Raw genomic sequence first — 26,110 nt, 5'->3', positions numbered from 1 at the left:
TACTAAGCCTAGGAGGATACTAATAAATCACCTACATGTTGTGTCAAGCTAGGGTACCTTTGTTTTCAATCGTTAAATGCTTTTGTCAAGAGTATACTCCTTATGGTGTTAGAAACACTGTAGGATCGTGGAATTCCCTTTCTTGCCTAGACAAGAAGAAGGATCGTCCCCTCTCTACCATGCACAATTTATATTTATGAGAGGAAATATGTATCTTATTGTAATGTGATTAAATAAGATTCAATTTAGTGAATTAATATGTTAATTTACTAAATTATGTTGAGGTTTTATAAACATTTCGAGGTAGAGGTAATTAGTTATTTACATTTTGATGTGACCATTATTTGAACATATTTAGTCCCAAAATTAGCCTCGTTCCTATGCTTTTTAGTGCATATTTGGGTCATTTACTATCTTTAGTCCTTTGTTTTGCATATTCTTTGAGGTTTTGTTTCCTTGGTAGGAGAGGAGTGAAAACCTTGCATTTTCATGGAAAAATAGAGCTAAATTGATCGAATCTAATGACCAAGCATCAAAGAGAAGACAAGACTAGAAGGCCTTTTGTACATATTATAATAGATGGGCTATGATGAAGAAATCCTTGCATCCCCGACTAAATCCCGGAGGATTATTGGAAGAAGAGAGGAAGAAAAAGAAGAAAAAGAAAAGCAGTGAGGAGATCCGCTCGTCCAGCATAGAAAGACGCCCGTCCAGGACTCCAAAGATCCGAGCGTCTTTTCCATAGGGATGCCCGTCCAACCACACCCCAATCCGCTCGTCCAGCCATCAAGACGCTCATCCAGCCACCCCAGAATCCGCCCGTCCCAACCCCTTGGACGCTCTGATTGTCTTACAGGACCATACGTCCTCTTCTTCCCTCCATGAAAGATGCGCATATTTGTGAAAGACCGGCAAAAAGGAGACTCGCTTCTTTTCTGAGAGGAGCGATTCCTCAAGGACTTAATCGTCATTTAAGCCCGTAGTAAACCCTAATTTGTGTACCTAATCCTCACTATAAATACCCCATTAGTCTAATTAGATTAATCATGTTCTTCTTATCAATCCTTAGTGTAGTTTATATCATTCTAATCTCTTCTGAATCTTGTAATCAACTTCTAATCAAGTCTTAATACAAATCTCATTTCCTTAATTTCTCTTTTCATCTTTTATTTTGGGTAATTGAAGATTATTTGGGTTATTGTTGGGAGATTGACAACCTTCCAATCATTCATCAAGTACTTCTATTATTATTTGCTTTTTTTTGGAATCATTAGTAGGTATAATTCTCTTAATCCCTTTTTAATTATTGTTAATCATCTTCATTTATTCATCATGTTTTGCCTTGTTAATATGATTGACAACCTTGTTAACATGTTAAACTTGATAATGATGAGTAGTTTCCTTAACTAGGGTTAATGGGTAATTAGGGGAAACCAACATGGAGGATGATTCATGCTTAATTTAATATGTTTTCATAATTTGTTTGCTTGCTTGTTGTTATCTCAACTTATGCAGATGTTATGTTTGATGAAATGCGAGCCTATGAATCCTTGCATTTTCTACACATCACTTAACTTTTCAAAGAGACTTGTAAGACATAAACTAACTCGAGTCTCATTAGACCATGCATATAGTTCAGTAGGGAGGATTAAGTTGACTTTAGGTGTTGTAGAATCTAATCGATTCGGCTTCGGGACCCAAACATTCCTAGGATTATAAGATATAAACCAACTCGATCCATCACAATAATAATTGCTTGCTTATAATTTGAGAATATGTTTGTATGATCAATTCCCATGAATCCCCTATGACCCCATGTACCCTAGTTCTTTTAATCAATTCTTTACATCTCATTTTAATCATCTTGCTTGTTTACTTTTATTGCTATTTAGTTTAGTGATCTTCTCATCTCAACCCAAATCATGACACCCCTAGACACCGCTACTTGCAATCGAAAATCCTACATCAATACCCGTCCCTTGGGATCCGACCTTTACTTGCCTCTTTATTAATAGCAGAGTTATTTGTGATGTTATAAATATTGTTTTGGTCTTGGTGCTCCTAACGACAAGTAACCGAAAATTAAGCTCCAAGTGAGCCCGACCAAAAATGGCGCCGTTGCCGGGGACGGTGTTAACTTGATTTGATTTTCTTAGATTGTTATTAGTTGTGTCTTTCTTTGCCTTGGGGAAGTAAAACTCCTCAAGGTTTGTTCTAATTATTTTCAAGTTGTTTGATATTTTGCATGTCTGGAAGATAACAAGGTAACTTGTTACCCATTGATCATGAAATTGAAAGGACTTTGACAACCAATAGAAGACTTGCTATAGGTACTTTTAGAGGTATTGGTGAGGTTATAGATAATCAACCAAATACTATTGAGTTCATCAACCCTTTTGCAAGAGAAGGTGAGGAGAACCCAACACAAAATCCAACACAAAATCAACCCACAATGCCTAAATTTTCATCACATTCCGTACCAACCGAGGAGAACCTACACAATGGTACTCCTACACCACAACACTTAACCGGGAATTTCATTGCTAAATCCGCATTTATCCAATTAGTCGAAAGAAGCCAATTTGGGGGAATGCCTAGTGAAGACCCTCACTCCCACATGGAGACTTTTTGTGACTATTGTGATACGATTTCACAAACCGGTGTGACTCAAGACCAAATTCGATGGGTCTTATTTCCTTTTTCTCTAATCGGCACCGCAAAACAATAGTTGAAAAGCCTGGATAAGGCTACTCTTGGAATTGACTCTTGGAAGAAGTTAGCTTCAGCTTTCTAAAAAAAATTCTACCCTCAGGAAAAGACTAACATGCTAAGAGCTCAAATTACGGGTTTTAAGCAAAGGGATGAAGAATCTTTGTATGAAGCTTGGGAGCGGTTCAAAGGAATTTGTCGGTCCTGTCCTCATCATGGACTTAACAAGTTGTTCTTGGTATAACAATTTTGGAATGGTCTTAATGAAGACTCAAGAAACATTCTCAACATGGGATCAAATGGTATGTTCACCGAAGTTGACGATAATCAAACTTGGAACAAGATTGAGGAAATGGCGGTCCATAATTCACAATATAGTAGACCTCGCAAGGCTACTAGAAGAGGAAAGCGTGAAGTGGACTCTATTACTCAATTGGGTGCTCAACTTAGTGCTCATATTGACACAATTAACTTGAAGTTTGAAAAGGCTATGGCTAAACTTGAAGAAACCTCGAAATCACCAAAGCATCATGTTAATGCCATGGTAGCATCTTCATCAATCCCAAGTGGGATATGTGAGAATTCTGGAACTTTGGCACATGACCAAAGTGAATGTAGTGGAACAAATGAACAAGTGAATGCTTTTCAAGCATACAAGAGTGGTACCCCTTATTCCAATTATTACAATGAAAACACCAAATTCCACCCAAATCTCTCATACAAAAGCCAAAATGTTCAAAACCCTCAACAAACATACACCCCACCTCCCATGAGAAACCAAAATCAAAGACTCTTTTTCAACCAAAACCAAGGTTATCAAAATGAAACTTCATACCATCAACAAAATGACCAAGGTTTTGATGTTCAAAAAGCGGTCCTCCAAATGCAAAAGAATCAACAAGAGTTTTTAACTCAAATGCAAAAGGATAGCCAAGCAAAGGACATCAGCATCAACAACATCCTAGCTGATAAGACAAGAGTTGGTCGTCACACATCCATCAAACACATTTATAATACTCAACATACAACTAGTTAGTGGTAGTCGAGGTCGATCCATGGGGCGGTGTGTTTGGGTTCTAAGTCTATCTATCTCAATTTATGCTAGTGTCACAATTTATGGGGTTTGTAGTTGTGTTCTAGACTAATAAAAGCAATAAAGTAAAACAAGCAATAAAAGGAAGGATGTAAGCAAATGATTAAAAGTGCTAGGATGTCATGGGGTCATAGGGGATTCATGGTGTTGATCATACAAACATGTTTACAAAGTTGCAAGCAATTAATGTTGTGGAGGAACCGAGTTGGTTTATGTCTTACGGTTCTTAGGAAGAGTTGGGTCCCAGAGCCGAATCGATTGGATTGTACAACACCTACAAGTCGACTTACTTTCCTCCTAATCAACTTCTATGCATGGTCTAACAAGACTCGAGTTGGTTTATATCTTACAAGTCAAGTTGAGTAGATAAGAGATGGTAAAAATGCAAGGATTCATAGGCTTAACATTTCATCAAACATAACATGTGCATAAAGTTGACATCACAACAAGCAAGCAATTTAATCGTGTGAACATATTAGATTAAGCATGAATCAATCCCATGTTGGTTGCCCCTAATTACCCACTAATCCTAGGTAAGTAACTACTCACTCATTATCATGGGAAACATGTCATTAATGGTGTCAAACATCACAACAAGTATAAACATGATAATAGAATGAAGAAATGAACAATAAAGATTAAAGGGTAAAGGATTTATACCAAGCTTGAGATGGTCCAAATAATAATGCAAAGAATAATAGAAGAAACTTGATGATTGATGGAAGGTTGTCAATCTCCCAATAATAACCCAATAATCTTCAATTACCCAATAATAAACTTGAATAATAAACTTGAACAATAATTATGGAAAGATTAATGTGTAATTTGTGGAAAGATTAAAGATTAATCTATTCTAATCTACTCCTAATCTAATCTAAGAGGAATTTCTAATAAGAGAGCTTGATTATATTCTAATAAAACTTGATTCTAATCTCAAAACTTGATCAAAGAGATTATTACAAATGGGGTATTTATAGTGGAAATTAGGTGGATGCATTTAGGGTTAACTAAAGGCTAAACTAGTAATTACACTTTTTAAATGGAACAGGGAGGAGCCGGTATTTCTCGAAGGAAGGGCTTCTTTCTTTGTAGCTTGGAGAAGACGAAATTATGCTGTGAAGAAATCCGTGCGTATTGGGGTCGGGACGGGCGGATTCTGTTGATGGAAGACGAGCGGATTCGACGGAATCCGGGCGGATTCTGGCGGGGCAATCCGAGCGTCTTTGGTGGAAATCCGCTCGGATTGTGTTGTGAGGAGACGGGCGGATTGGAGACAATCCGCTCGGATTGTTCTTCAGCAATGATACTTCTTCTTTTCTTCCCTTTTGCTCACTTCCGTTTTATTCTTGTGGGATTGATTTTTAGTCCTTGCTTCCTCTTCATACTAGTCCATCTAGTATCGTCAAGTAGCTTCCAAATATGCATGAAAGACGGAGATTTCCGTCTTATTATCTCCTTTTCTACAAAACATATGAAATGCGATAGAAAAGCAAATAGGAAGGTTTTGACGGATAAAATGGCCATAGAATGTTATAATAGTATGCAAAATAGGCTCAATTAGGGGACTAAATGTGCGCAAATAATGTTCACATCAAATATCCCCAAACCGAACCTTTACTCGTCCCGAGTAAAGAGGTGACTAAAACTAGACCTTTATTTAAACTAACCTAATAACATAACCGATATGAGACAATTAGCGGGTCTCACTCCGCCCCTTCAACTCACAACAAGACAACCATGAGGTAGGATGCCTTCTTGCAAGGCAAGGTGGGTCTTGCCAAAATGGCGACACATCCAATCATTAAGCACACAAAATAAAGTAATGGATGCATCTACAAAAGAATAGCCACTTTCCTCATCTAAGTGGCGGAAATTATCTACAAGGGAAGCAATTCAAGGGTACACACTCCTTCATAGATGCAATTTCTTCAAACTACTAAGCCTAGAAGGATACCAATAAATCACCTCCAAAATGTGTCAAGCTAGGGTACCTTTGTCCTCAATCGTTAAATGCTTTTGTCAAGAGTAGACTCCCTATGGTGTTAGAAACACTGGGGGATCGCGGAATTCCCCCTCTTGCCTAGACAAGAAGAAGGGTCGTCCCCTCTCTACCATGCACAAAAATGGATACGATGGATAAAGGGATCGATAGAATTTGAGTTTCATTTTGGGAGTTTGCTTTTGTTTTTGTTTTTTCCCCCAATTTCTTGTGGCATATAACATTTGAGAACACTTTCTTTTTGCCATTTCTTTTCATTTTTGGCTTTTCAACACTTGACAACTTTTCACTTTTCTTTTGAACATTTTCAAAGTCACCCCATATGTAGTGAGGGTGGCTTATATTTGAAGCTTTAGGAGTTCTATTTTTGCTCCTCTTTTCATTTGATGCAATTTTGCAAACTTTCTTTCATTTTTCATTTCATTGAACTCAAATTGATTTCTTTTTGTGCCCATTCCCTTTGATGACAAAAATGTGGTAGAACATGGATGATGGATGGATGGATGCATGGTTTCAAGGGTCACCTTGGAATAAACGGTAGCCAAGGAGTTATCACACCACAAGGTACTCTTGACTAGGCCTTAATCCATGGGTCAAAGGATACTAGCATGACACATCCTAGGGTGTTTTATAAGTATTCTAACAAGCAAAGTCTTAAGAAGGAAAAGCATCTACTAGGGCCTATATACACTTGTCAAGCTTCCGAAGTAGACGGTTTCGCAAAAAATTTTCTAACATGCAAACTACATGCCATGATGCAACTAACATATATACATCCTAATGCAAATGATTCTACCAACTAATATGCCATATAAACTAAATGCAAGTCCTAAGTTCACATTGTTTTTACCGCATCAATCAAAATAAAGCCACATAGTCATTAACATAAAGAGGAAAAAGGAGATTGGAAAGATCATACCATGCGGTCTTCAATATCCTCATGTCTCGGATGTGGCGTAGTCAATCAATGTGAAAAAGGATAGATAAACACAATATATACAAACACTATATACAAGACTACAAAAGGAAATAAACATGTTTTTGGATTTTTCAATTTTTCAAATTTTTATGGTTTTTGTTTTTATGAAATTAAAAGACATATTTTTGTGATTTTTCGAAATTTTTCAATTATTATGCATTTTTGGAATATAAGTTCTCATCCCCCACTTTATTTTGGACATTGTCCTCAATGTACATGTAGGAGTAGGAATGAAAAAGAAATACATGTTTTTGGATTTTTGATTTTTTTGAAATAAAGTACAAATGCAATGATATGGTATGAATGAATGCATGCTCTAACTAAATGCAATTCTATATGACATATATAACAAATGAATGCAATCTAACCTATACTATATGATGCATGTTTTGTAGTAGACTATGGTCACCTATGATCAAACCTCCCCAAACCGATTTAAACACTATTTCTAGTGTAGAAATGAATAGGATTGGTCATTAGTGATTATGAATTATAGTCTATATGCAACTATCTACATGAATCATGCGGGATAAATACAATGCAAGCTAATCTATATGAACTAACTAATATAAATGCAATATGAAATATAATACAAATGCATGCAAAAACTACACTAAATGCAATGTATATACAAAAGAGAGAGAGGGAGAGGTGGGTATCATACAAATGGAAGTGGTGAAGTAGGCCTCTTTCACTCGTCATCCTCATTTTGATCATAGCCATAACCATGAGAGCTTCCGGCTTGATCATATCCGGGTGCTTGGCCCCAATATCCTCCTTGGTCAAATCCTCCTCCTTGACCCGAGTACCCTCCACCTTGGCTAGAATGCCCTCCGTCTCCTCGACCCCAAGCTTGGTCCCCATAATTTGGGAACAAGAGCTCCGGTTGTGCCCAAGAGGGTTTAGGACCATCGGGGTCAATGTACCCTTGTTGAGCCATATTGTAGTATTGGGGGTAGAGGGCCAAGTAGTTGTCTTCCCTCCCTTTATGCACCCCAAGGTCCACTCTATTCATGAGTGCCATCAAATCATTAATACCCGGGGTATTGGGGATTGCTTAGGTTGAAATTCGGTATAAGGAGTAGGGTATGGCGGGATAGGTACGTAGGAAGGTGGGCGAATATGTATTCCCGGCCCTCCACGAGGTGGTTGACGGTGTGGCTCTTCCCTTTGAGGGGGATTATCAAGAATTTGGATATCAAGGAGGTAGTTTGGTGGAGGAGAGTATGGACTCAATCTTGGGTCAATGCCCGGTATCTTCCATCCCTCAAGGATCATTGAAGTGCATCCCTTGGTGTGCCACTCCACACTCCCATCTCGAGTGTAGTTACACCATCGGTGACTGTGGAAGATGGTGTGCTCATCAATTAAAGTCCTCCCCTCAAGAGGAGTATAGGTTCCTCGGGTATTGAACCCGGGACAAAGGTGGTGGGCCAAAATGGTAATTAGACCTCCCATCACGAAGGTTTTGAGTTGGGTGGTCCCTTGAGCAAAATCATGGAACCTAGTAAGTATCTCAAGTGGCGTATTAAAGTTATAACGCCTCACCGCTCGAACATTCAAATAGGACTCGAGAAAAGTTAAGTCGATGAGAGTGCACCTATCTTGCTCGTACCTCCCATTGATGCAACCGGCTACAAAGCGTTCGGTGAATCGAATCACCGGATGTTGGATGGCAAAGGTATAGCAACGCTTTATATGGGTAAAGTCCCTCCCGGAGATAGCCTTCCAAAGAAAGTCCACACCAAAATTATCGGGCTTCTCGGTATGGTCGGTGGGTACTTCAAGACCGAAAACATAGGCAAATTCCTCAAGCGAAAGACTATGGTCTAGGTTGCATAACCTAAACTCCATGCCTACATTGTTGTGGGTATCCGCCACAATGCGAAGGCTACTCAAGAATTCAAGGGTGAGACTAAGGTAAGTCTCTTCATGGGCATGGAAAAGTTTCCCGATGCCAAGGCCATTAAAGAACATCTCGGTAAGGTACCTTATCTTAAGGATTTCCAACACCCTAGTGTCTACAAATTGAGTAGGTTCGTACTTCTTACCTAGTAACTCGACAAATTTTTGGCGGTGATCGTCGGATTGAAAGAGCACTTCTTGGAAGTGGTTGAGTTGTTCAATGCCTCCCCTCATTAAGGGTTGGGTGCTCCTTGGTAGTACTACCTCTCGCGGTGTTGAAGAGGTTGATCCCTTGCGCTTCTTCCCGAATGATTCAACCAATTTCTTGGCCTTTCCTTTGGTGTTTGTCAATGGTGCCATTTGGATGTTGGTGATGGGGGTGTTTTTGAGTATGGGATGGTGATTTTGAGGATTGAGATGAGTGTTTTAGGGTTTGGTAAGGTGAGGAAATGAGGGAGAAAGGGGGGTGATTATATAGAAGGAGTAGGGAATCCGAACGGATAAGGTTGGGTCGGACTCGTTTTATCCGCAGGAACAGGACAATCCGAGCGGATTTCAGTCGGGACGGGCGGATTCTCGGAGAAGAAGACGAGCGTCTTTGCTAGAATCCGCACGGATTCAAACACAGCAAACTTCCTCGGCTGGGAAGTGGGAAAAGTCGGGCGTATTGTGCCTAGGACGTGCGGCTTGATCGGGACGGGCGGATTGTGAACAATCCGCACGGATTCTTTCACAGCTTAAAATCTGGCTTCTGGATGACACACGGGACGGGCGTCCCGTGAAGAAGACGGACGTATTGTCCAGGACGGGCGGATTCGCTCGAATCCGCACGGATTCTCCTTCAGTTTTAGCTTTTTCTTTTCCGCGGGTCTTGGTCGGGCGTCCTTCTCTCGATCCAGGCATCTTCTGTTCTTTTCCTTCTTTTTCTTCCTTTTTCGCGAAACAACGCACCCCTTTTCACTGATTTTCTCTTTTTCCTTATCTTTTTCTGAAATTTGCTCATGAAACATGTAAGATGACTCTCTCTCTCTCTTCTCTCTCATGCAAGAAATTAAATGCAAATGGAAATGTACAAAAATAAAGGGGTCCAAGAAATATCTTACAAATGGTGGTTTGAGATAGGACTCCACCAAACTAGTTCAATTTTAAATTCTTATCCATAGAGCTCAAAGCTCTTAATAAAAGATCAAAAGCTTGTGAACAAGCTCCAAATAAGCACAAGTATGGGTTGCTCAATCCGAATATGAAATTTGGCCAAGGAGGCTTGTAAAATGTTCTTTTCCTTGCCTTCTCCTTAGTGTTAGAGCTTTCCCGATGTTTCAAATAGGTAAACCCATGATTCTTGTCAACACTAAGCATGAAGTGTGGTTCATTTTCATCCGTGGACTTCCACTTACCAACTTCTTCTTCAATTTTGGTGATGATGATAGCATTTTGATTTTTCAATCCTTCCAAGGTGGAAGGAGAATTTTCATGGCTTTGATGATTGGATACCATAGGAGTTGAGATTGTGGGTACCAAATCTTCACAAGTAGCCTCACGGGCAATTTTCTCTTTGAGCTTTTTCACCAAGTAGCTCTTGTAAGAAACTTTGGCCTTTTGAAGAAGGTCTATCATATCCTCTTCAATGATCATTGGCTCCATGATAGGTGCCAAGTGGTCTTCATGAAGAATAAAGGAAGGACGTTCTTCTTCATGATAGGGTATCTCAAATTCCTCAAGGATAGGCTCCTCAAGCAAGGTGATATTGAGAGTCCCTCCTCTAGGTTCATCATCATTGTTGCTATCTTCACGTGAATAATAAATGTGGGCTTCATGTAACTCTTTTTCCAACACCTCAACGTTCATATCAAAAGACACACCCTCATACTCACAAAGGTTAAGAGTATTTGGTTTGCTTAACCTCATGTCTTCTTCATCGAACACAACACTTTCATAGTCACAAGAGCTCAAGGAACTTGGCTCCTCCCACTTCTCATCTTCCATGTCAAAGGTCATTACTTCAAATTCGCATTTATGCTCAATGTCCAAAGAACGGTGGTATGTGATTGCTTGGGATTCTTTTAATTGGGCAATTTGAATCCTCAATTCCTCTCTTTGGATAACAATGTTTTTAAGAACATTATCTTCTTTTTGGCTCTCTTCTAGCATTTGTTTGAAGAAGTTTTGTTGATCTCCCATCATTTGGAGAATCATGTTTTGAATGGGTTCATCTTTTTGTTGTGGGTGGGTGTGAAAGTGGTTGTATTGTGGCAATTGAGGCTCATTGTGAAATGGGTATTGGGTGGGTGGTTGTTGTTGATATTGGGTGTGGTGATTTTGGTGGGAAAAATTGAGGTAGTGGTTAGGATTTTCGTTGTATGAGTAGTAAGGTAGGTTTGTGTTGACTTGCTCCTCAAACTCCCCATACCCATAGTCATACTCAAAGAATCTACCACATACTCCATATGTTAAGTCTTGGGTCATCATCATAGTTAAGACAAGTTAACAACTACAAGCATGGAAACTACACAAAAATGGTAAGAACAATCCTTGAGGAACAAGTTCCTCAAGGTGAAAGCAAAATCAAAATAGACAAACAAGTAAGAACTTAATCACATAGCACCATCCCCGGCAACGGCGCCATTTTGATAAGACAAGAGTTGGTCGTCACACATCCATCAAACATATTTATAATACTCAACATACAACTAGTTAGTGGTAGTCGAGGTCGATCCATGGGACGGTGTGCTTTGGGTTCTAAGTCTATCTATCTCAATTTATGCTAGTGTCACAATTTATGGGGTTTGTAGTTGTGTTCTAGACTAATAAAAGCAATAAAGTAAAACAAGCAATAAAAGGAAGGATGTAAGCAAATGATTAAAAGTGCTAGGATGTCATGGGGTCATAGGGGATTCATGGTGTTGATCATATAAACATCTTTACAAAGTTGCAAGCAATTAATGTTGTGGAGGAACCGAGTTGGTTTATGTCTTACGGTTCTTAGGAAGAGTTGGGTCCCGGAGCCGAATCGATTGGATTGTACAACACCTACAAGTCGACTTACTTTCCTCCTAATCAACTTCTATGCATGGTCTAACAAGACTCGAGTTGGTTTATATCTTACAAGTCAAGTTGAGTAGATAAGAGATGGTAAAAATGCGAGGATTCATAGGCTTAACATTTCATCAAACATAACATGTGCATAAAGTTGACATCACAACAAGCAAGAAATTTAATCATGTGAACATATTAGATTAAGCATGAATCAATCCCATGTTGGTTGCCCCTAATTACCCACTAATCCTAGCTAAGTAACTACTCACTCATTATCATGGGAAACATGTCATTAATGGTGTCAAACATCACAACAAGTATAAACATGATAATAGAATGAAGAAATGAACAATATAGATTAAAGGGTAAAGGATTTATACCAAGCTTGAGATGGTCCAAATAATAATGCAAAGAATAATAGAAGAAACTTGATGATTGATGGAAGGTTGTCAATCTCCCAATAATAACCCAATAATCTTCAATTACCCAATAATAAACTTGAATAATAAACTTGAACAATAATTATGGAAAAATTAATGTGTAATTTGTGGAAAGATTAAAGAGTAATCTATTCTAATCTACTCCTAATCTAATCTAAGAGGAATTTCTAATAAGAGAGCTTGATTATATTCTAATAAAACTTGATTCTAATCTCAAAACTTGATCAAAGAGATTATTACAAATGGGGTATTTATAGTGGAAATTAGGTGGATGCATTTAGGGTTAACTAAAGGCTAAACTAGTAATTGCACTTTTTAAATGGAACAGGGAGGAGCCGGTATTTCTCGAAGGAAGGGCTTCTTTCTTTGTAGCTTGGAGAAGACGAAATTATGCTGTGAAGAAATCCGTGCGTATTGGGGTCGGGACGGGCGGATTCTGTTGATGGAAGATGAGCGGATTCGACGGAATCCGGGCGGATTCTGGCGGGGCAATCCGAGCGTCTTTGGTGGAAATCCGCTCAGATTGTGTTGTGAGGAGACGGGCGGATTGGAGACAATCCGCTCGGATTGTTCTTCAGCAATGATACTTCATCTTTTCTTCCCTTTTGCTCACTTCCGTTTTATTCTTGTGGGATTGATTTTTAGTCCTTGCTTCCTCTTCATACTAGTCCATCTAGTATCGTCAAGTAGCTTCCAAATATGCATGAAAGACGGGGATTTCCGTCTTATTATCTCCTTTTCTACAAAACATATGAAATGCGATAGAAAAGCAAATAGGAAGGTTTTGACGAATAAAATGGCCATAGAATGTTATAATAGTATGCAAAATAGGCTCAATTAGGGGACTAAATGTGCGCAAATAATGTTCACATCACTAGCCCACACAAAAATGTTGGAAACCCAATTGACCCAACTAGCATCTTCAAACTCTCAAAGACAAAAGGGGCAATTACCACCTCAAGGTAATCCCCCAAGATATGAAACGGTTAGTGCCATTCACTTGAGGAGTGGTACGAGATATGAAGGACCAAAGAAGCAAGTTGAGGATGAAGTTGTGGAAGCTAGTGACAAAGAAGAAGTTGTGCAAAACTCTAAGGAAGATGAACCAACAAAAGAAGAAGTTTGAAAGAAAAATCAAGAAAAGGCCAAGGAGAAGGAGCCCATTGTGATTAGACTTCCATTCCCAAGTCGTCACGCTAAGCCTAAGTTTGATGACCAACTTGGAAAATTCATGGAAATTGTGAAGAATTTGGAAGTCTTGATTCCTTTTCCGGAATTAATCAATCACGTGCCGGCCTATGCAAAGTACATGAAGGACATCCTTACGAAAAAGAAGTCGATCCGGAAGCTTGAAACTATCGCCTTCACTAAGGTGAGTAGTGCAATCCTTCAAGCGAGTTCACCTCCGAAACTTAAAGATCCGGGAAGCTTCTCAATACTGTGTACCATTGGCGACACCACGATCAACAAGGCTTTGTGTGATCTAGGAGCAAGCGTGAGTGTTATGCCGTATTCGGTTAGTAAAAGGCTAGGGATGGGAGAGCTTAAATGTACCAAAATCACACTCCAAATGGCCGATAGATCGACGAAGACACCGTTAGGGATATGGGAAGATGTTCAAGTGAGAATCGGCAAATTCTTCATCCCGGTGGACTTTGTCATTGTTGACATGGAAGAAGACTCGAATATTCCGATCATCCTTGGTAGACCTTTCTTGCACACCACGGGTGCGGTGATAGATGTGAAGCACGGAGATCTTACTCTAGAAGTGGGAGACGAGACCATAACTTTCAATCTTGACAAGACCATAAGAGCTCCCCGTTTGCATGAACCATGCTTTATGGTTGATCACTATAGCCGGAAGGATGATAGGAAGAAGTCGGAATTCCAATGGAAAAAGAAAGTTGATGATGCTCCATCAAAAGAGCAAGGAAATAGCAACAGAGAGAACTTGAAAAGCTCACCCATGACAAGTGAAGAGGATGGCCTCATTGGCTAAAACAAGAAAGAAGGAGAGTTGTCCCTATCAACTCAAGAAATTTTTAATGATCAAGTAGATGAAGTTTGCGGTCTTTGGGATGATGAGTTCGAAGGGATATTCAATCCCTACATTGGTAATGCTATGAACCAAGACCATCACGGAGAACAACAAGTGCAAAGATGTATTAAGGACCTTTATCATGACAATGAACAAGCTTTTGACTACTTTTTCAAGGTGTTGAGTAACATCAACAACACCTTGAACATGCCCCCTTGACATCTCACATTGGATGAGAGTTTGGTGGAGTCCTCCCTAAACCACCGTTTGTAAATATTCTAACTCCCTAACTTGCATTTCAATTTTTACATTGCATTTTTGTCATTTTTGGATTTATATTTTTGTGCCTTGATCAAGATATTCATCATTTTTTAGAGAAGTAAGGGAGAGACTTATGATTTTATTAATGTGTAGTGCTTTGACTTAGTGTGGGGATAGAAATTGCCTAGGCTATTCATGTCTTTGTAGTGCCCCCACAATGAAGAACACGAGAATTGAAGAATGAAAAATGTTACGGGTTATGCAGTACCCACGGATGGACCTGAATCCGTATGGACAAGAAAGAATCCGAGCGGCCAAAAAGGGAATCCGCTCGTCGTCAAGGAATCCGAGCGTCCAAGATACAATCCGCACATCTGGCAGAGCTGCAGAATTCAAAAAATGGTCTGTCACAGAATCCGAGCGTCTCAATTGAGAATCCGCTCGTCTGATTCAGGACGCTCGTCTTACCGAGAAGACGCTCGTTTTTCTGCTGTTGAAATTTAAAAAATCACCCTGTAACAGAATCCGAGCGTCCGTTCAGGAAGACGCTCGTCCCAAATTGAAAAATCAACTTGTCTTTGCTGAAAGACGCTCGTCGTGCGGCGTCATTTCCTGAGGCAAAACACAAAGAATCCGAGCGTCCCAACCCTTGGTCCGCTCGCCCCCTGCTGCTATTTCAAATATAACGGGTCTCTTATACCCTTATCCCTCTTTCATTTTTATTTCTTCTACATTCAAACACTACCCAAAACCCAAAAACCCCAAAAACCCTCATCCTCTACATCAACAAAACCAAATTTCCTCAACCAAATTCAACAAAATCAAATCCAAACTTCCTCACAACAAAAATTAATCACTCCTTCTACAACAACAATTGATTTAAACACCAAAATCTTCAACTTTTGACTCAATTTTTAAGATACAAAGCAACATTCTTTCATCTTAAATCGATTTGGGCATAACTAAAAATTGGAGATTTCAATCTTTCTTTCGTGTAATCAAGAATGGCAAGAACTAGATGAGGTAACAAGGCACCCTCAAAGAAGACACTTTCAAAAAGGCAACAAACTCTTCAAGCAAAACAATTGTCAAAGGCATTGGTAGTCCATGAGGCAAGGTTGGAGGTTCAACAAGGTCCCTCTACGGAAGCTACAACATCAACAACTCCGGTCATTGAGCAATTATCCAATTATCCGGAGGTAATTTTCACTTCCGACTCTCATAGGGATAAATTTGTTCTCTTTGCTAAGAAGACCATTATGCCTACAAAATTTATTTGTGAAGATGCCTTGACAAAGTTAGGTGTTCTTGAACAAACCAAAACCTTCTTTGAGGCTATGGGATTGGGTAAATTGTTTACCGTGAAAGAATTGACATACCCCTCCCTCACCTTGGAATTTTTGAGTTCCTTGAAAGTCACAAGGGTGGAAACTAGAACCCACATCGAGTTTCATCTTGCAAATGTTGATAGACGTATCACTTTTGGTGAATTGAGTAAGATTTTAGGCCTTAGTGATACCCCGAAATATACGAAGATCCCTGACAAGTATGTTCTCGCTTCTCTTTGGGAGGCAGTTTACGGAAAGAAATTTGTGCGCTTTCATGATTCTCGTGCTCTATTAGTCCACCATTCGGGCATTAGAGTGTGGCATACGGTTATTGGGAATACTTTGATAGCAAGAAATTGTACTAATCATCTTACCAAGCTCGATCGTGTTCTTCTTGAGTCGGCCTTGAACATAGGAAGGGAATATACTAAGCCATATAATGCTCTAAGGCTTTTGGTGGAACGATGGCTTAATGTCGATTGTAGTAAAGAAGGCACCGCTTTTATTGTAAATGGAGGACTAGTTACCCATTTGGCCAAGCACTTTAACCCAAATTTCAACAAAGACAACACTTATGTGTCGGTTAAAGGAGGTCAGCTCATTGACATGGACACCATGATTCACAAGTTTAAGCGGGTCAAGCATGATTCTCTTGACACCAAATATGAGTGGTTAACCAATGAAGCTAGATCCTTCACTTTGCCTTCAAAGATTTGTTGATTGAGTGTTCACCGACCAAACTACCTTCTTCCACTCTCCGAGGAGACCGAGTATATTATTCAACAACAAAGAGGCGAGATTGACGAGCCCTCCTCCTCCATTGTCACACCACCCTACCCATTTGAGTATCACGAGTTCAAACCCAAGGATGTCGAGGTAGGAAATGATTACATGACTCTACTCATGAGGGAAATGCACAAGCAAGCTTACAATGATAGAGTGGATGCTTACAAGGCCCAATATCCGCCCATCCTACATCTAGCTAGGCAAGGACTTCTTGATCCATCATGTCCTTTGCCTAGTTGGGCGGATAGGGAAGTTTTCTTTCCTAGCACCTCTAGTGGTGGAAGACCGGGTGGAGAGGAGATTGTTGATGAGGGTGTTGATGAAGAAGGTGAAGAAGAAGAGGTTCAAGAGAATGTTGAAGAAGAAGAAGCTCAAGAAGAGGAAGAAGAAAGTGAGGAAGAGCAAGGAAGTAAAAGTGGGAGTGGAGATGATTTCACATCTATGGAGGAAAATGATGATAATGATGATATGATGGAGGATTAGCAAACCTTGGAGGCTCCTACACTCTTTCACCCCTCTTATGGTTTGTCTAATTCTTTTATTTTCTTTATTTTATTTTGATCATTTGTTTGTGGAGTCCTAGCAACATGAAGGACTAACACCTTGGCTTCATTAAGGTGTTCTTTTTAATGTTCCTAACTTGTAAAATCTAAAATGACAATTTGTAGTTTCATGCATTGCATTCCATGTGCATGAACTACCCCGAAATTCAAGACATTAGAAATAATGTCTATATTGGTTTGGGGAAGTCCATGCATATGCATCGGGAGCTAATTTAAATTATTCTCTCGGCCATAACAAAAACCCATGTATCATGTAGTGTAGCTTAGTATAGTTTGCATTTAGTTTAGAAATCATGCATCATGCTTGCATAATTTCCTATCGTATTTGGCATTGAGGACAATGCCCATACTAGTGTGGGGATGGGAAATTCTAACTTGACTTTTATTCAAAATCCAAAAAAATCAAAAATTTCGAAAAACCCAAAAAAATTGAAAATTTGAAAATTCAAAAAACATGTTCATTTCCTTTGTAGTGTTGATGTGACCATAATTAGTGCATATTTAGCCCTCGAATTAGCCTTGTTCCCATGCTTTTTAGTGCATATTTGGGTCATTTATTATCTTTAGTTCTTTGTTTTGCATATTCTTTGAGATTTTGATCCCTTAGTAGGAAAGGAGTAAGAATCTTGCATTTTCATGGCAAAACGAGACTGAATTGATCGAATTCAATGACCAAGCATCAAGGAGACAAGATTAGAAGGCCTTTGTATATATGATAGTAGATGAGCAATGTTGAGAAAGGATCCTTGAGTCCCCAAAGAAATCCCCAAGGAATTTATGAAGAAAAGGGAAGAAAAGAAGAAGAAGTCTTGCTGAGGCACAATCCGTGCGGATTGTCTACAATCCGGCCGTCCTCCACCTGCACAATCCATGCGGTTTTCCACCAAGACGCTCGGGTTTAGCCACCACAATCCGTCCGGATTCTCTTGAATCCGCTCGTGTTCCATCGCCAGAATCCGCCCGTCCCGACCCTAATCCGCTCGGATTCCTCTACAGCGCATTTTCGTCTTCTCCAAGCTACAAAGAAAGAAGCCCTTCCTTCGGAAAATACCGGCTCCTCCCTGCTCAATCTAAAAAGTGTAATTACTAGTTTAGCCCTTAGTTAACCCTAATGCATCCCCCTAATTTCCACTATAAATACCCCATTAGTCTAATTAGAAGAGTATGTTCTTCTTATCAATAATTAGAGTAGTTAATATCAATCAAATCTCTCTTATGTTTTGTAATCAACAATTAATCAAGTTCTAATACAAGTTTTATTTCCTTAATCTCTCTTTTGTTCTTCCTTTATTTTGGGTAATTGAAGATTATTTGGGTTATTATTGGGAGATTGACAACCTCTCAATCAAGCATCAAGTACTTCTTTTATCTTTGCTTTATTATTGGAATCATTAGTAGGTATAATTCTCTTAATCCCTTTTTAATTATTGTTAATTACTTTCATTTATTCATCATGTTTCATTTTGTTGGTATGATTGACAACCTTGCTAGCATGATCAACATGATAATGAGTGAGTAGTCTCTTAGCTAGGGTTAATGGGTGATTAGGGGAAACCAACATGGGGAACGATTCATGCTTAAATTAATATGCTTTCATGTTTTAGTTGCTTGCTTGTTTTGATCTCAACTCATGCACATGTTATATTTGATGAAATGCTAAGCCCATGAATCCTTGCATTTACCACCATCTCCTATCTTTTCAATGAGACTTGTAAGACATAACCCAACTCGAGTCTCATTAGACCATGCATGTTGTTGAGTAGGGAAGATTAAGTCGACTTGTAGGTGTTGTACAATCTAATCGATTCGGCTCCGGGACCCAAACTTTCCTAGGATTGTAAGATATAACCCATTTCAATCCATCACAACAATAATTGCTTGCTTATAATTTGAGAACATGTTTGTATGATCAATTCCAATGATTCCCCTATGATCCCATGACACCCTAGTGCTTTTTAATCAATTGTTTACACCCCTTTTAATTCATCTTGCTTGTTTATTTTCATTGCTATTTTAGTTAGTGACCTTGTACATCAACCCAAATTGTGACACCCCTAAGACACCACTAGTTTCAATAGAAATCTCATTTCAATACCCGTCCCTTGGGATCCGACCTTTACTTGCCTCTTTACTAATTGTAGAGTTGTTTGTGAAGCAATAAATTGTGTTTTGATTCGGACGTGACCCAACGACCACATCTTTAATTGTGAACACGAAACGGACCGATCAAGTGTAGTCTTGTATATATTATTGTATATATTGTGTTTGTTCATCCTTGTTCACATTGATTGACTACGCCACATCCGAGACATGAGGATATTGAAGACCGCATGGTATGATCTTTCCAATCTCCTTTTTCCTCTTTATGTTAATGACTATGTGGCTTTATTTTGATTGATGCGGATAAAAAATGGCGCCGTTGCCGGGGACGGTGTTTACTTGATTTAGATTTCCTTTTATTGTTATTAGTTGTGTCTTTATTCGCCTTGGGGAAGTAAAACTCCTCAAGGTTTGTTCTAATTGTTTTCGAGTTGTTTGATATTTTGCATGTCTAGAAGGTCACAAGGTGAGTTGTTACCTTTTGACCGTGAAATTGAAAGAAACTTGACGAACAATAGGAGATTTGCTAGGAGGAGTTTGAGAGGTATTAGTGAAGTTGTTCAACCAACTATTGAGTTCATCAACCCTTTCGCAATAGAAGGAGAGGAGAACCCATTACACATTACCCCACAAAATCAACCTACAATGCCTAAATTCTCGTCACATTCCGTACCCACAGAGGAGAACCTACCCAATGATACTCCTACACCACAACATCTAACCGGAAATTTTATTGCCAAATCCGCCTTTATCCAATTAGTCGAAAGGAGCCAATTTGGGGGAATGCCTAGTGAAGACCCTCATTCTTATATGGAAACCTTTTGCGACTATTGTGATGCAATCACTCAAACCGGTATGACTCAAGACCAAATTCGATGGGTCTTATTTCCTTTTTATCTAATCGGCACCGCGAAACAATGGTTGAAGGGCCTTGACAAGGCCACTCTCGGAATAGATTCTTGGAAGAAGTTGGCTCTAGCTTTCTACAAAAAATTCTACCCACCGGAAAAGACTAACATGCTAAGAGCTCAAATTACGGGTTTTAAGCAAACGGATGAAGAATTTTTGTATGAAGCTTGGGAGCGGTTCAAGGGAATTTGTCGCTTATGTCCTCACCATGGACTTAGCGAATGGTTCTTGGTACAACAATTTTGGAACGGTTTATATGAGGATTCAAGGAACATTCTCAACATGGGATCAAATGGAATGTTCACCGAAGTTGATGACAATCAAACATGGAACAAGATTGAGGAAATGGCGGTCCATAACTTACAATATAGTAGACCTCGCAAGGCTACTAGAGGAGGAAAGCATGAAGTGGACTCCGTTACTCAATTGGGTGCTCAACTTAGTGCTCATATTGACACAATCAATTTGAAGTTTGAAAAAGCTATGGCTAGACTTGAAGAAGTCTCAAAATCACCAAAGCATCATGTTAATGCCATGACGGCATCTTCATCAATCCCAAGTGGGATATGTGAGAATTGTGGAACTTTGGGACATGACCAAAGTGAATGTAGGGGAACAATTGAACAAGTGAATACTTTCCAAGCATACAAGAGTGGTACTCGTTATTCCAACTATTACAATGAAAACACCAAATTCCATCCAAATCTCTCATACAAAAGCCAAAATGTTCAAAACCCTCAAACAACATACACTCCACCACCCATGAGAAACCAAAATCAAAGACCCTTTTACAATCAAAACCAAGGTTACCAAAATCAAAATCCATACAATCACCAAAATGACCAAGGTTTTGATGTCTAAAAGGCGGTCCTCCAAATGCAAAAGAATCAACAAGAATTTTTCACTCAAACAAGAATTTTTCACTCAAATGCAAAAAGATAGTCAAGCAAAGGAAACCACCATCAACAACATCCTAGCTCACACCAAGATGTTGGAAACACAATTGACTCAACTAGCATCATCAAGCTCACAAAGACAAAAGGGGCAATTACCACCTCAAAGTAATCCCCCTAGACATGAAACGGTTAGTGCCATTCACTTGAGAAGTGGTACAAGGTATGAAGCACCAAGGAAGCAAGTTGAGGATGAAGTTGTGGAAGCTAGTGATAAGGAAGAAATTGTGCAAAACTCCAAAGATGGAGAATAATCAAAAGAAGAAAGTTCAAAGAAAAATGAAGACAAGGTCAAGGAGAAGGAGCCCATTGTGATTAGACTTCCTTTTCCAAGTCGTCAAGCCAAGCCCAAATTTGATGATCAACTTGGAAAGTTCATGGAAATTGTGAAGAATTTGGAAGTCTCAATTCCTTTCACGGAATTAATAAATCACGTGCCGGCCTATGCGAAATACATGAAAGATATCCTCGCAAAGAAGAAGTCGATCCGGAAACTTGAGACTATCGCCTTCACTAAGGTGAGTAGTGCAATACTTCAAGGGAGTTCACCTCCAAAACTAAAGGATCCGGGAAGCTTCTCAATACCGTGTACCATTGGAGACACAACGATCAACAAAGCCTTATGTGATCTAGGGACTAGTGTGAGTGTCATGCCGTACTCGGTGAGTAAAAGGTTGGGGATGGGAGAGCTTAAATGCACCAACATCACACTCCAAATGGCCGATAGATCGACGAAGACACCATTAGGGATATGGGAAGATGTCCCCGTACGAATTGGGAAGTTTTTCATCCCGGTGGACTTTGCCATTGTTGATATGGAGGAAGATTCCAACATTCCAATCATTCTAGGAAGACCTTTCCTACACACCGCGGGTGCGGTGATTGACGTGAAACATGGTGAGCTCACTCTAGAAGTGGGAGATGAAAGCATAACCTTTAATCTTGACAAGACTATGAGAGTTCCTCGTTTGCATGAACCATGTTTCATGATTGATCATTATAGCCGAAAGGATGAGAGGAAGAAATCGGAACTCCAATGGAAGAAGAAAATTGAACATGCTCCATTCAAAGAGCAAGTGAATTATGACAAGGAGAGCTTGCAAAGCTCATCAAAATCAATCAAAGAAGAAGAGAATGGCCTCATTGGCCAAGAGAAGAAGAGAGTTGTCTCCATCAAATCAAGAGATTTTCAATGATCAACTTAATGAAGTTTGTGGTCTTTGGGACGACGAATTTGAAGGGATTTTTAATCCCTACATTGGTAATGCCATCGATCAAGACCGACAACAAGGGCCAAGGTCTATTGAAGACCTCTATAACAATAATGAACAAGCTTTTGATTACTTTTTCAAGGTGTTGAGCAACATCAACAACACCTTGAACATGCCCCCTTGACATCTCATCAAGAATGAGAGTTTGGTGGAGTCCTCCCTAAACCACCATTTGTAAATATTTCTAACTCCCTAACTCGCATTTCAATTCTTGTATTACATTTTTGTCATCTTTAGATTTTTATTTACTTTGATCATGATAATTGTCATGTTTGAGAGAAGTGAGGGAGGGACTAATAACTTCAATTGATGTGTAGTGCTCTAGCTTAGTGTGGGGATGGCAATTGCCTAGGCTATCCTTGCTTTAGTAGTGCCCCCACAATGAAGAACACAAGATTTGAAGAAGAATAGAAGAATGATAAGGGATATGCATTGTACACGGATGGAACTAAATCCGGGTACAAAGGGGTCGAATCCGAGCGGATTCAAGAGAATCCGCCCGTCTTCATGCAATCCGAGCGTATTGGGTAGAAGACGCACGTCCCTATAAGCTGAAATTTTGAAAGATTTCTGACTGTAAGAGAATCCGGGCGTCTTGGACTGAAATCCGCCCGTATCTGAAAATCCGTCCATCTTGGAAAGAAGACGCCCGTCTTCTCTGCTGAGGAAAACAAGAAAGATTCCTGGACTGAAATCCGTCCATCTTCTGAAGAATCCGCCCGTCCCGTGTCAGCGAATCCGAGCGTCTTCCCTTAAAGACGCCCGTCTTTAGGCGAGTTTTATCAAACCCAGAAAGTGCAGAATCCGCCCGTATTGGGCAGAAACCGCACGGATTGCCCCTGCAGTTCGAATTTTTCGGTCTTTATAAAACCCCTCCCACCTTCATTCATTCATTCATTCATTCATTCATAACACTACTTCAAAACATCAAAACCCTCATCCTCTCCATCACAAAAACAAAATTCCTCAACTACATTGACCAAAATAAAATCAAATCATCCTTCTAACAACAAATCAATCACTCCTTTTTCAATAAAAATAAAAACTAAGCACAAAATCTTCAACCTTTGAGTCGATTTTTGAATTCATTAAGGCAAAGCCTTTCACCTTTTAATCGATTTGGGTACACTACAAATTGAAGATTTTTCATTCTTTTCTTGGTTAATTCATCAAATGGCAAGGACTAAGGGAGCAACAAAGGCACCAAAGACACTTTCACAAAGGCAAAAGGCTCTTCAAGCAAAGAAAGCATTGGCTATGGTGGTAGCAACCCCAAACTTGGAAGTGCAACAACAACAACAACCTTCTATGGGAGCAACAACATCTTCTACTCCGGAAATCGATCAACTTTTGCATTATCCGGAGGTAACTTTTATTTCCGAAACCCATAGAAATACTTTTGCCAAGTTTGCTAGGAAATCACTTCAATCCACCAAATTTATTTGTGAAGACACCTTAGATAAGTTGGGTGTCCTTGAGCAAACTAGAGCCTTTTTCAAAGCCATGGGGTTAGAGAAATTGTTTGAATCAAAAGAATTGACATACCCCTCCCTTACCTTGGAGTTTTTGAGTTCTTTGAATGTCACCAAAGTTGAGACTAGGAAGAATCTCGAGTTTCGTCTAGCTAATGTTAGTAGACGCATTTCCTTTAGGGAATTGGGTGAAATCTTGGGTCTTAGTGATGAACCGAGTTATTTTAAGAATTATGGAAAGTATGACCCCGACCCTCTTTGGGAGGCAATTTCCGGGAGGAAATTTGAGGACTTTCATGTGAGTCGTGCTCTTTTAGTCCACCATCCGGGCATAAGGGTATGGTACAAGGTCATAGGAAACACCATTATTGGAAGGAAAGATACCAACCATTTCACCAAACTTGATTTTATTCTTCTTGAATCGGCTTTGAACATTGGAAGAGTACACACCAAGCCTTTCAACTCTTTGAGGCTTTTGGTAGATAGATGGCTCAACATTGATTGTGGGAAGAAGGGCACTACCGTTATTGTCAATAGCGGCCTAGTCACTATCCTAGCTAAATACTTTGATCGTAACTTCAACAAGGATAACAAGTATAAAGCAAAGGAGGGTGGTCATCTTGTTGATTTGCATACTATGATACACAAGTAAAAGTGGGTTGCCCATAACCCTCTTGACACCGAGTATGGATGGCTCACTAGTGAAGCTAGATCGTTCACCTTGCCTTCAAAGATTTGCCGTCTAAGCGTCCACCGGACCAATTATCTACTTCCCCTTTCTAAAGAGGCCGAGTATATTATCCAACAACAAAAGGGTGAACTTGAAATACCCTCCTCTTCCATTGTCACACCACCTTACCCCTTTCAGTATCAAGAGTTCAAGCCGGAAGGAGTTGAAGCTAGAAATGATTATTTGACTCTTCTCATGCAAGCAATGCACAAGCAAGCCTTTGAGGATCGGAAAAATGCTTACTTGGCTCAATATCCACCCCTCCTACACTTAGCTAGGAAAGGACTACTTGATCCATCATGTCCTTTGCCTAGTTGGGCGGATAGAGAAGTCCTATTTCCGGGTGCATCTAGGGTCGTTTCGGGTGACAATGAGGTTGTTGGTAATGAAGAAGTTGATGATAACATTGATGAGGAAGCAAGTGAAGAAGGAGAAAAGGATGGTGAGCAAGATGATGAGCTAGGTGAAGAAGCAAATGAAGAAGGAAGTGGCAATGAGACCACTTCTAATGAGGAAAGTGATGATGGTGATGATATGATGGAAGATTAGCAAGCCTTGGAGGCTCCTACCCTCTCATGGTTTGTCTATTTCTCTCTTTGTTTTAATTATTTTCTTGATCATTGTTGGAGTAGTCCTAGCACCATAGAGGACTGACACCTCGGTACCATTGAGGTGTTCTCATTTTATTGTTCCCATTTTCAAAATCCAAATTGACAAATTCATTTCATGCATTGCATAATGTGTGCATGAACTACACCCATCCTTGGACATTAGCAATAGTGTCTAACTCGGTTTGGGGAAGTTAATGCATACACAACGGGAGGTAATCTAGATTATCCTCTCCGTCATAACAAAAACCATGCATCATGTAGTGTAGCTTAGTGTAGATTGCATTTAGCGTAGAAATCATGCATCATCTTTGCATAATTTCCATCATTTTGGCCATTTAGGACAATGCCCATATTAGTGTGGGGATGGGAATTCTAACATTTAACTCTTATTCAAAAAATCCAAAAAAATTGAAAAAGTTCGAAAATCATAAAAATTTGAAAATTGAAAACCTAAAAACATGTTCATTTCCTTTTGTAGTCTTGTGTATATATTGTTTTGTATATATTGTGTTTGTTCTATCCTTGTTCACATTGATTGACTATGCCACATCCGAGACATGAGGATAATGAAGACCGCATGGTATGATCTTTCCAATCTCCTTTTTCCTCTTTATGTTAATGACTATGTGGCTTTATTTTGATTGATGCGGTATAACAATGTGAACTTAGGACTTGCATTTAGTTTATATGTCATATTAGTTGATAGAATCACTTGTATTACGATGTTTATATTAGTTGCATCATGGCATGTAGTTGCATGTTAGAAATGTTTTGAAGAATGCCTAATTAGGAATTTTGACAAGAGCAACTAAGCCATTACAAATACTTGTTCAACTTAAGACTTTTTCTATAAGAATGGTTGTAAAACACTCTAGATAGTTTCATACTAGTATCTTTTGACCCATGACCCAAGGCCTAGTCAAGGGT

General features: G+C 39.4%; 2 non-coding genes across 2 annotated transcripts; both read right to left on the bottom strand.

Moving 5' to 3' along the window:
• Window positions 1-2,824: 2,824 nt before the first annotated feature.
• LOC141624311 (small nucleolar RNA R71) lies at window positions 2,825-2,931 on the bottom strand. The gene has a single exon (XR_012534118.1). It is a non-coding gene; the product is annotated as a small nucleolar RNA R71 (small nucleolar RNA).
• Window positions 2,932-20,254: 17,323 nt separating this feature from the next.
• LOC141625567 (small nucleolar RNA R71) lies at window positions 20,255-20,361 on the bottom strand. The gene has a single exon (XR_012535339.1). It is a non-coding gene; the product is annotated as a small nucleolar RNA R71 (small nucleolar RNA).
• Between the last annotated feature and the right edge of the window lie 5,749 nt (window positions 20,362-26,110).

The sequence above is a fragment of the Silene latifolia genome, chromosome X (assembly GCF_048544455.1).
Source record: "Silene latifolia isolate original U9 population chromosome X, ASM4854445v1, whole genome shotgun sequence".
NCBI classification, from domain to species: domain Eukaryota; kingdom Viridiplantae; phylum Streptophyta; class Magnoliopsida; order Caryophyllales; family Caryophyllaceae; genus Silene; species Silene latifolia.
The sequence above is the reverse complement of the archived record's forward strand: the minus strand, read 5'-3'. Positions and strand labels throughout refer to the sequence as shown.